The following is an 11,946-nucleotide window of genomic DNA, read 5'->3' on the forward strand; positions in this document are numbered from 1 at the left end:
TGCGGCCATGTTGCCACGAACTTGGCGCGCCGCGCCGCGCCGCTTCGTCCCGCTTCCGCGCACCCGTTCGCTCCGTCTCGCTCAAACTTGATTCCCTCGACTCTCCGCGTCTCCGCGGCGGCCCGGATCAACCGTACCGCGTACACCTCCCTCCCCCGCCATGGCGGTAGGCATCCCCACCGTCGGAGTATTTGCCGTACCGCACCGCACTCCATCGCGCTGCGCGCCTCCGCTTGCCCGCGAGGCAGCCAGCCTGCTTGCTTGCCTGCTTGCTTGGCTCTCGATGTCAATGCCGTACACAGTGATTCCTTGTGCCCGCGTTCCACGCAAAAATTTATCTGCTGCGCCTATTTTCATGTAGCCCCTCGTCTCTTTTCCCCCGAATCTCGCGGATGCCATTTAATTTGCATCGGGTATCACGTTGCATGATTCAAAATTCAAGTATCCGGTCTCCAATGTAAATATCTTGTCAAGTAACATACGATACGATTTATTTAATATAGCCATCCGAGCTGATAAAGTTTAAGCTGTTGGAAGATTTTTGTATACCTTTGAATCAACTCGTTTAATAAATTACAGATTTATTAACATCGACTGTATTTGTATGTACAAATGTAGAATAAATGTAAAACAAACTGTATGACAAAAGTTCCTTTAAAACCTTACTATCGTGCCATTTTTATTTTGTCACAAGGCAAACACAATCGAGTTGTTTGTCGCGTCTATGAAAGAGAAATAGCGGAGATGGAGTTTTGTTTGTAACGGACAGCCTGTAGCTTTCTCGGCGTATTATTCACGCGGATCGTCTGCGTTCCGCGATTGTTAAAAGTGTCTGGCGATGATAAAATTCGCGATATACCAACCGATGATTCTCCTTTTGAGCGGAAAGCGCACGGATGAATATTGGATAGTAGTTGAAAATTGAATATTGAATAAAAGTACAGGACGAATCCAATCTCTTTTTCTTTTTTGCGTGTACGTTGTACGCGGCGTAGAAATCAAGATTCAAGTTTCTGCACGTGAGAGCGGTCCCTTTGTGCGTTTTGTTACGTGCGAGGAGAACGAGCGCGTTCGGCGGACCGAAAATAACAGAAAATGGAAGCCCGAGTGAAAGTACAAGTCAAAGGACAGGCGCGAGCGGCGTTGACGGAATTTTGACAAATAGCCACGGTTCGCAAAGACCTCCCGAGCTCCGAGATCATCAAAGTCAACGCGGAGAGCCAGGAATCCTGTCTCTTCCCCTCCCTCCCGCTCGTTCCCTCGACATATCGATTCCTCGAATGTACGCGCATCCCGTAACAAGTTTAAGCCAGACGAGAGAGAGAGGCATCGTTTCTGCCGTTTCTGCGGCCTCACGCGTCGTCATTTCGATCCATCCGCTTTAAGTCTGGAATCTTTCAGGATATAGCGGAGCGCTTTGCTCGTAGCTGCGTAGCCGTTGCTTAGTCGTTGCGTTGCCGAAGCAAAACAGCGGGCAATATAGAGGAGGAATTACCGGTCTACGCGTCGTATGTCGTAGCATGATTTGATCCTATTACAATACCAATACGACCGAACCGAGTCATCATCCGAGAGATCAATTTCGAGGTGAAGACTTGATGGTACGGCGAATAATAACGAATAGAGTCTAACTGGAGTTGGATTGAAAATGAATGAGGGGGGCCCTCACGGCGCCAGTTGCGAAAGCCGCGCCTGAGGTAACGCACTCCCCTCCCCGCTTTGCCGCGCTCTGCCCCCTCCGACCGCGCGCGTCGGTGCTACGTCGTTCGTTCGTTCGTTCGTTCGTTCGTTCGTTCGTTCGCTCGGTCGTTCTCGGGAGTCTCCCTCCCTCCGAAGCATCGCGCCGAGTCGAGCGCCGCCCCTCTCGCGTCTCGGGGTCGCTCCCCCCCGCACGGCGGCCTGTTACCCTCACCCCGCGGCCGCTGCCCGCCCCGAACATCCTCCGCTACCCCGCACCCGTCGCCTCACCCGTGATTCCGCCTTGCTTGCCTGCCAGCCTGCCCGTCCGTCCTTACGTCCGTCCGTCCGCCGTTTGGATCTATGGTTGTGTGCGGTGGATTTCGTGACGTTAACCTGGCGGCCCTGAAAACGCCGTGTGGACCGGCCGCACCGATTTTCGTGCCGCAGCAGCGAGACATCGTGTCGTCGGGTCGCGAGTGCGCGAGAACGCGAGTGTTTTTTAATCGCGGTGGCCCGTTGTTGCTGTCGCCGCCGCCGCCGCCACCACCGCCGTCGCAGCAGCAGCAGCAGCAGCAGCAGCAGCCGTCGTCGTCGTCGACGTCGTGGTGCTCGTCGTTGCTCGCTAAAACTGGTGCTGCTGACGATCGGCTCTCCGCCGGGGAATACGTTTTACCAAGGGAATAGCTCGCCGCGGGTAAGCTTCTTCTCGGCAAGATTGTGGGAAGGTGTGCGGGTAGGAAACGTCGACGAAGAATAATCCTCAATCTCCTCGTTATTATTGTCGTCGTCGTCGTCGTCGTCGTTGTCATCGTCGTGGCTCGTGGTCGTCGTACCGTCCTCGCTACCGTCGGTAACGTCCTCTCGCGAACGAGTACGAGAGGCATCGTTGTGTTCCGTAACAGCTTCTTCACGATGAAATTAAGCTGGAGAATCTAAGAGCGATTCTGACTTTGTGCTCCTTTTGTCAAGTTTCTATCGTTTCTTCTTCGTTTCTCTTTGTCCTTGCATCTCTCTCTCTTTCTCTCTTGGTTTCCTCTCTCTCTCGTATTCCATCTCTCTCTCTCTCTCTCACCGATGTCCGTTTTCTTTCTCGCTCCTCCGGTTCTTATTCTCTCTCTTTTAGGCAATCACGCGAGTGTGTGTAATCTCTCATTTTCTTTCTCACGCACATCCACGCATCCACACACACACGCGCGCGCGCGCGCGCACGCACACACACACACACACACACACACACACACACACAGAGCGACGTAACTACACGCCACGAATACGTTCTCTCTGTTCTTTCTCTTTCTCGTCCTCCACCTAGTTCTCTCTCTCTCTCTCTCTCTCTCGCTCGCTCCCATACTCTCTCTTCCCCGCTTTCTATATCCTGCTTATTCTCCGTTTAGGATAAAGCGGAATAAGGATTAAGAGGAAAGGAAGAAAAAGAGGAGCGGTTTCTCGTTACGATGATGACGATGACGACAACGTGAACCGCTGTGCTTTCCTCCAACCGTATCACCTGCGTCCCAAAGTATAAAATTGCCAAAAGCATATCTCCACGATACAGTGCAGTGTGTAACAGTGAAATAATGCATTTTCCTAATTGTCCTCGCGAAGAACGCCACGACGTTATGCGCCGCTTCGCGTCACGTCGCGTCGCGTCGCGTCGCGCCGCAGTATGTGACCGCGTTTGCCTCCATCACATCGTTCATGTGCACGTCGCCGTCTTCGTATTCTAATCCTTGTACATGTCCCTTCGTTTCTTCGTTCGCTCTCTCTTTCTCTTTCTCTCTTTTGCCCGTGTGTTCGTACGTTCCTTCGCTCGCTCATTCTTGTCCTTTAATTCCTCTCGTCGATTTCGAATCCGTTGCCGATCGGTGAATCGGGAAATTATATTTAATAAACACACGGTGCGTTTATTAAAACGCGCTGATGCGCGCAAAGGTGTCGCGATTACCGACCGAGTGCACGCTATCACGCCCGTATCCCGTTCCTCCGATGTGATGCATCGCCGAGCAAGTTGGTGCCGGTACCCCTTTACTCCCGCGTTCGACCCCGCGCTCTTGTACCGAACTCTGTCGTGGTTGTGTGCCCGCCGCTCGTCTGCCTCGTCGACGGAGTTGTCGTCGTCGTCGTCATCATCATCATCATCATCATCATCATCATCATCATCATCATCATCATCATCATCATCATCATCATCATCATCATCATCACCACCACCATCGTCATCATCAACGTCCTCGTCAACGTCCCGTCGGCGCTCTCTGTGTTCTCAGTGATGTGTGACCGACCGTCGCATTTTTGTGTGCCCGGGGAGTCTCCGGGGTCCAGCAGTGGCGAGGCGCTCGCGCCCCCCAAGTACCGCGGTGTTTCAAGAGCCCCGAAAATAACGAGCCTATTAATAGGAGATATCACGGCGTGGCGACCGCTCCGCGTGTGAACTTGAAGATAGCGAAGAGAGGAGGCCGACCGACCGACCAACCGAACGCTCGGCTACGTACGTATATCATATACGTTTTATGGTGCCCCCGATGCGACGCACGGAATACGAACTCCAGCGGAGAGGCGAGGAAGCGAGGACCGAACCAGCGAGAGAGTCAACCTCGCTCTCGGCTCTCTTCTCTGATTGACAATGAAAGAGCGGTACTGTGCTTCCCGCGATACGGAGAAATATCCGTTTTCGAGAGGAAGAAACGGTTCTCTTTCGAGGAAACGCGCGATAGCGAGGCCCGATATCTGTCTGTCGCTTATCTGACTCGCTTCTCTTCTGGATTCGTGGAAATCTGGACGCCGCGAGGCGTCGAATTCGGCGCGCCGGAAGCGACGCTCCTTCATCGCCGAAGCCGACGGCACGCGTCGTCCGAATGACGTTCAAGATTCGCTTGTATCCATCCGGAGAGACTAGACAATGCAACAGTGTCTATGCAAACACGTTAAAATGTGCAAAAATTCATTCGCAAGAGTGAAAGAGCGAATGCTATAATCATGCTGCTATGCATGCGTCTTAATTCTCTTTAATTCACTCGAAATTTTCTACTCGGTGGTCGACTCATTAAGACTCATTAAGATCCATTTTCGCATAGCACTGTACCTTTCAATTGTTGGAGCAAATGACAAATGAAATGTGCCCAAAATTTTCGGAAGGATACAATGGATCTGAATTTTACATGACTGCTCCGATATATTCGTATTAACTTAAGTTTGTGTTAAACAATGTTTCTTTCAATTCTCCATTTTTTTTCATAAATTCATTATGGTTGCCCAATATCTGGTTGCCCGGATCTTGACAGTTTTCAATTCTAATGTATCTCGATTTAAAGTTGAACTTAAATTGTCCGTGCAATCTTATGATGGTTCTTTCGTGCGAAAAGTGCATTTAATCATATTTGCCAAACAACTTGAGTGATGGTACGTGCAAGTGATAATTACAAAACGTCGCAATTCCAAAAATTTGGTCGTTGAAAGATCGATTCGATCAAGACCTACAAAGTCGTTAAACAAAGTCATTAGACAAAGTTTCGTCCTGTGATTTTCTTAGCGTGAATTTTTCTCATCGAACTCGTTGAATCATAAACTAAACAAAAGTTGCGCCTGGTTGTTGTTTCTGCATATCTCAAGTTTTAATTATGAGACTATCAGCTGTGCGAGTTAGAAATTTAACAATTTAGATGAAAAAGTTGACGATTTCTCTTCTGTTTTTTTTCCCGAATTGCGAATTGATTATTTTCATCGATTCAAACATTAATTTTTGGTATTGGCCGTCAGTTGTGATCATTCATTCGGCTGCTGATCTTTCATAACTCGCAAAGACAAGCCGTCCCGATTGCTTATGATTTTCTTGCACGGTGTTACTAATTTAAACTCTGACGTTGGCTGCCAAGCGATCCTTTGCGAGTCTTTGCGACATTGATTCGCATTGTTCCTTGAGAATTGCATTATGCAGTCCACAAAGTGGATTATCAGTCATTCGTTATTTCGGCCTGTGGTTCATTACTCGGTAGATCGAAAGTGAAAGTGGCACGAGTCAGAAATAATCGCGCGCAGGACAACCGGATACGGTACAAACAAATTATCAATGACTTTGGTTGCTGTGTTTGACACAAGAGCTCCGCTTTTGCTGCCTCGAAAGAGATTTGTTTTTTGTGTAATTTATCGCACAAGTCTGTACCTTATTTATATTCTATACTTTACCATCTCTCTCTCTCTCTCTCTCTCTCTCTCTCTCTCTCTCTCTCTCTCCTGACCATGAATGTGATATTTTATTTGAAGCGTAAAAAGTGTTAAGTACCTAATGGGAATAGAATTTTTGTGAATAGTTATCGTTTTTATGTTCTTTTTCCGTATCCTATTCGTATCTTCTTTTTATTACTTTCCGTGTTTAAAATGAAGCTAATGAATAAACGTTCGTTATTCGAGGAAAATGGAAGAAAGGAATAAAAATATAACAAAATGAAGAAAGTGGTTGGAGACAGAGATCTTGTCGGTTAATTTCAATGTGACCTTATTTCGAATAGAATTCAATTTAATAGTTGAGATACCTAATTAGTTTATTGTTTTACCACAAATAAAAGGAGGTAACTTAGGTAACTATAATACTGTAATATTCTGTCGTACGTTAGCACGTATTTGAATCTCGGAATCGCGTTTCGTCAAACTTGAGAATCGCAGACTTGAGTTTGAAGGGAGAGGAAAGGGCTCGGTTGATGATATTTTCGACAATATTAGTTTGCGCACAGCAAATTCCGACATAATGGACGACGTTACAGTCACAGTGTTTCATCTTGTTGAATCGTTGCGCGAGAAGGTCGATACTGCCATCGTCGAATTTTATTGCCGATGGCAATCGAAAGATAAATCCCGTCTTTCATTTCGCGAATATTGTACGTTTGAAAATTTTGTTAAATATCAAAAACATGTTTTCTTTTAAATCATTTAATACATTTCAATAAATGTATGCACCATACATGTTTTACTTGATGAAAATTCTGTCGGAGAACCCATTGCTCATAAAGTTTTAATACTCTACTGCAACTACTGTATTTTTTCACCAGCTAAGATTCAATGCTCTAGGGAGAGATCTATTTTAGATAACGAATTATAATTAAAAGTTAAATTATAGTTAAAACTTTCCGAACAATAATGGATGATGATATATTTCACAAGCGTTGATGCAAACAAATTGATGCACTTGGAACTATTTGTTATAAAAGAATTAATGAATTTTTGTTTACGTAATATTAGCTTAATTACAGTTTGCTCAAAATGTTATCATCAAAATGTAAAGCATTATAATCACATTCAGAGTCTCATTAATTTATAATCTTGATCTAGTTCTTATAATTTCTTTCTCGGAAAAATTTCTCAAAATTTCGATAATATTACTTTGTCGCGCTTTCTCTGTGCACGGCAATAGATGTCTCGACATTGAAGCAATCAACATTCCACTCAGTTTGGCCTTTAGCGTCCGTTTCGCCAAGAGAAAGTGCGCGACATTCGATACACCCTGTATACATTGGCCAGCTCGAAACGACCTTACACAGTAACCGCCGTGCGCGAAACATTCTTGGCTTCCGTAACTCTTGTGCTCTATTAGGAAAGCTCTAATTTCACGTTATCCCTGTATGAATAATACGTCGCGAATCTATATATCTTGCAGTATCTAGATTTCTGAATATTTAATATTGCGCGGGTAGGCGTATCTGGTACGATAAAAGTTACTGCAAATCAGTTATATAACATCAAAATGGATTATTCTGTTAATTATTATTCACCTAATAATAAACGAGGAAATCTTGTCTAACGAAGTTTAATGAATATGATTACATTTATTATTGTCGTCTAATATTTACAATTTTACATTTTTAATATTTAATTGTTTTTCCCAAAGCTCTATTCTTCTCTTCATTTAGCTATTTCTACGTGCAATACAATTTAACACATCTCTCATGCGTTACGCCATGTTAATCCCTTTGCCTAAATCTTTTTCCTTTTACGTAGAAAGTAAGTACGTTCAATGTGCTTATAGCAGCTCTCATAGGATCGGCTTTTCATTTTCGGATTTTTGTAATACATTTAGGTATCTCGTACTGCACGAAAATACACGCTCGCTATCTGGAGAAAGATAAATAGAAAAAATTTATACACATACACACATACGTAATCGTCCTCAATACCAAAAATATTTTAAGCATTTAATTTCGAGTACACGCCCACCGTTATATAAGTTCGTGCGACGAACGATTCCCTTATCGGTTATCTGCCGCATACTTCAATCGAGAAAAACAACGCGCGATTATGTCGATTTTACGTGGAAATATCGTGGAATCGTACGCTTGCTGGGCCAACTTGATCGAAAACTTTTTCGGTTACGTCGCAAGAAGTTGTGTATATATCGCGCGAGCGAATTATTAGATTTTTTAGCATGCCTCGAATACGGTAAACATCAAAGTTTCAACAGCGATTTTTATTTTGTATTTGCAGCGTTATTTGCTCCGCTTATTTTAGCGATTTGCACGTGATACCACGTCATTGTGCAAGATCGCGTGGGGAATAAAGAGTCCGCGTTGCGGACTCTTTTTTGTAATTTATAGAATTTATAGAATTCTATGTTTCGAGTACGTTAGTTAAGTAGTTACGGCTTTTCATTTTCTGGTTAATTTAGACTTAACCTAACCTAACATGTAAAAATTGCATTTTTTTTACCTATGATTAATCGTTAAACTTAATGGTTTTGTAGCGAGTAGTTTTAAAGTTACAAAAATATCGGTTTGGTGATGATTAACCGTTGGCTGAAAATAAATTACACTATTAATTTTTACACTATTGAGTTAAGTGGGGTTCAACCTAAACTACAAGTTAACCTGAAAATGAAAAACTAAGTTTAAACATCATTTCTTGAAGTTTCAAAATAAACGTGATTTGCGATTTGAAGTTATAAATTCTCAAAAATTCTTAATAAAAAATATGTTTTCAATCCCATACGGATGTACGTTAAATAAGCTTCGCTATCGACAGCCAGAGAATATTTCGCAAGGCATTTCATGCTCGCTTAATCACGGAGAGCTGCTGCGTTAGCAAACTATCAGTTTCATTGTACGTATAAACTTGGTGTAATTTCTCCCTCTCTCCTTATTCTTTCTCTCTTTCTTTCTTTCTTTTTCGCATCAGGACTAGCCTTCCGATAGCAGAACAATTACGTAATTTTGCGTTGTCGCGTAATGACACGCCTCTATCTTCGCGCTCGCCTTCTTCTGTTCGGAAAAGACAATTTCCCCTCGCCCTCGTTCACACGTGTTTCCGGTCAGAGGCAGAGTTTCAACAATTTCGGTAACTTCAATTCCCGACACTTGCGTATAAGAATTGACCTTGCGATTCCGTTTTTCAAGTGATTAGATTTTATTGAGAAATAAATTCGTTGAAATGCATGAATTTTAAATTTCGCTTCTGAACAATTCTCTTTCTCTCTCTCTCTCTCTCTCTCTCTCTCTCTCTACATTTTTATTTTGAATAATAATTAAAATAAAATTCATTCTCTCATGAAAGTATATGTTTATACCACTAATGCAACGCGGAAAGCACGAAACGAAAGTGCTGTAACCGCAGGATTGCAATTTTTCAATAGAATTATTTATATAATAAATTTCTTTCTGAAAAGCTTTTGTTTAAAACTAGTTTACAACAACATACAAGCGAAATATAAAAAAATACAGAATTATGTACAGGTTGCGATATTTTTTTTTTTTTTTCTTTTGACGAATACCACTGACAAAGCTTGTATAAAAAACATTATTTTGCAAATAGAAACTGATACGTGCGTTTAGAAAATTACAAATTTTCTGAATCTTTTTGGGCACTGGGATGCATCAGGAGTCTCGAAAAGGGTTAGAGTAACGCGTGTCATGAAAACTGAGCGTGGCCAGCCAACGGCGTTTCTTGCTACGTTGTCAGGTCTACGCTTGTATCTTCCAGAGAGGGAGAGGAAGGGAGGAGAGAAAGAGTTTGGCAACACCGCAACATCCGAAAGCATTACAGCATTTCGCTGAAACAAACGATTTTTCTCGGTATACGATTATATTTGCAATTTTAACGATAAGAGAAGGTTAACTATTTTTGGTTAACACATTAATGTTCTGCGAATACGTGCATGAATTATATATAAACATTTTTATAATTATTTTTCCCGACGCACGTTGAAACATCTTATTATCACAGTTAACATTTTACATATAGTTTTAAATATTACGTGTTATACTATTTTTGTTTATGTATTAAAGATGACGTAATTCTACAGTTTACGTGATAACAAATATTTTTTTGAAGCTTACGAAAAAAAAAATCACGCGGATTTCATTGGTTCATTGCGTAATCTAACGTAACGTCAGTGGTTTTGGAATTTGGTATTTTCGAAATATCGCGCGGTAGTAAATCCACATTTGCGTAGATTCGCATCGATCCCATCGCATCGAACTTGCTACTTTGCGACGTTACTTTATTCTGAAGTCAAGCCATTAGCGATTTCCTGTTCGGTGAAAAATTTATATCGAAAGATATGACGCTCTCGTTTATCAGACTTTTGCGTTGTCATGCGTGATTCAGATGGTATGTAAGCTGTAAAAAATTCACACATATACACAGGCGCGTATATACATACGCGTATATCGCCGGATAAGAAGTACGATGGTCGAGTTTTGGCAAATAATCGGAGCTGTTGCAATTATTAGCGATGGCGCCGACTACCTCACGAATATACAATCAATCTTTCGCAAGTATCGCGACAAAAACAGGCGAATCATTAAAATCTCGTCCTGCTAGAGAAATATCTTTTTTCTTATGTCTTATTTTCCTTGACTAAGCGAAAATTCAACGTTATTTCGACTCGCCGAGTGCGTCGCTTATTTTCCTCGAGATCAAAGTCGAATCGAAATTATCATCAACGTAGTAACGTCAGTAACACGTTTACATACGTGTTGTTACTGTACTGCGTCTCGCGAATTTTTCGATAGTTAAAAATCTGTATCGATTAGAGTCGGCGCAGTTATTGCAGGTTTCCATCGATTTCGAAATGGAAATATGAATTTTTTTTATGGGGAAAGAGGCATCTCTTGTTCAAAAGGACAGGTGTTTCCGAACGAAAAGTATTTTTTCTCATCGCTTACGAGTATGGACAAACTAGCGAGGCATCTGCGAATGAAGAAAACCCGATGGATTATTGCTCGACCCATGTCGGGTTTTCTTCAAACGCGGTCGACTAGTTTGGCCCCGTTCCATGACAAGCACACTCGCGCACACAAGCGCTTTCACGCACACACACACACACACATACACACACGTGAAGAAAGAACTACGACACGTCCGTCGAGCGCACGCACGAACAAGCACTTGCGGTACCGTCTATAGTGTATAGTATCAGTGTATAGTGCTGCCGTACGCATACAGTCATCGATCTGACGATGTGAAGGCTGTCGCTGCGCTGTCGCGAGGCAGAGAGTCAGTGGAAACCGATGAACGTTTAATTTTCAAAATTAACAAATGAGGCCTATAATCGAGTAATTCAAGTTAATGAACTTGTCATTATACTCGTCATTATACGTCGATAGCGTCAGCACTAATGTACATGATCCTTCGTTGTTTAACGAAACTTGAAATGTAAGAGCATTGGGATATCCAAGAGTAAAAAGAAGGACGTAAAATAATAAAAAATAAAAATATCCCGGCTGGGCTAATGTTTCTTGCAATAAAATTATTCACAGTTTTTAAGATGTTCGTTATAGGATACATTATGCATCTTTGTAGCAATAATAATATTAAATCGCTTGTCAATTTAATTTGTGGTGGTTACTACTCCAACTTTGATTTAGGACTGTGTGTTTCAAGAAAATTGGCGCAGTTAGCTAGAATTGGAAATTATATAAATTCACAAGAAATATTATTAGAAGAACATGAAGAACGAACAGTCTTGAATGGCATTTTTTCACTCATATGCCTCATCGATCGATTTTCATTTATATAATATTTTAAAAAATAACCTTAAAATTAATAAACATCGAGCAAAAAGGATATTTGAAATCGATATTATCACGATTATCTTAAGTTTTGCAAATTTTATTATTTTTTTCGAGCTTACCTTTCGATATTAACTATTCCAACGGTTGAACATTAATGTAATGTTCAATCTCAGCGACGTTCACTTAAAATTATTAATTTGCCATTTATAGTCATTCGCAATTTAGTTTTTTTTTTTTTTTTTTTTTTTTTTTTTTTTTTTTTTTAAAAAAA

General features: G+C 42.2%; 1 protein-coding gene across 1 annotated transcript in view; it reads left to right on the forward strand.

The window, feature by feature from the left end:
• Positions 1-3,264: 3,264 nt before the first annotated feature.
• LOC108684237 (LIM domain-containing protein A-like) overlaps positions 3,265-11,946 on the forward strand; it is a gene marked incomplete at its 3' end in the record, with an annotated part of 49,102 nt that continues 40,420 nt past the window's right edge. Inside the window, exon 1 of the mRNA XM_018188461.1 lies at positions 3,265-3,412. The remainder of the gene's footprint in view (positions 3,413-11,946) is intronic.

The sequence above is a fragment of the Atta colombica genome, unplaced genomic scaffold (assembly GCF_001594045.1).
Source record: "Atta colombica isolate Treedump-2 unplaced genomic scaffold, Acol1.0 scaffold13, whole genome shotgun sequence".
Lineage (NCBI taxonomy): Eukaryota > Metazoa > Arthropoda > Insecta > Hymenoptera > Formicidae > Atta > Atta colombica.